Source organism: Diachasma alloeum, unplaced genomic scaffold (assembly GCF_001412515.2).
Source record: "Diachasma alloeum isolate Michigan unplaced genomic scaffold, Dall2.0 Dall_scaffold_00313, whole genome shotgun sequence".
NCBI lineage: Eukaryota > Metazoa > Arthropoda > Insecta > Hymenoptera > Braconidae > Diachasma > Diachasma alloeum.
The window spans coordinates 722,475-722,920 of NW_021680452.1; positions in this window are offsets into that span (position 1 = coordinate 722,475).

A 446-nucleotide genomic window follows, 5' to 3' on the forward strand; every position below is an offset into this window, starting at 1 on the left:
TCAAATCGGTTGATTTTTACGGAAGTTACAGGCATTTGAAGATAAAACTTGCAAAAAAACATGGCTGTCCACAGGGTGCCTCAAAAAATCTGAAAAAAATTGAGAAGTCATATTTTTCTATATTCAACTACAGGAAAAATCGGCAATATGATTGGCGATGGTGAGGGTTTTGACCTGGGTGAGTTCACATGGAATACCCTATATGTACCCGTCTGAAGGTCATGGGAACGGATGGAAATGAATTTTTACAAAACGGGTTCGGTAAATCATTCTCCGTTACAGAAAAATTATACGAAAAATTAGAGCAATTATTGGACGTGCAGTGTACAATACACTCTAAAAAAAAATTACTTCTGATAAGTAGGAAAACTACTTGTATTCAGTACCGAGGCGTTTCTGGAGAAATAGTATATTACGTGCTAAGGCGGAGAAGTGCTGAATTCAAC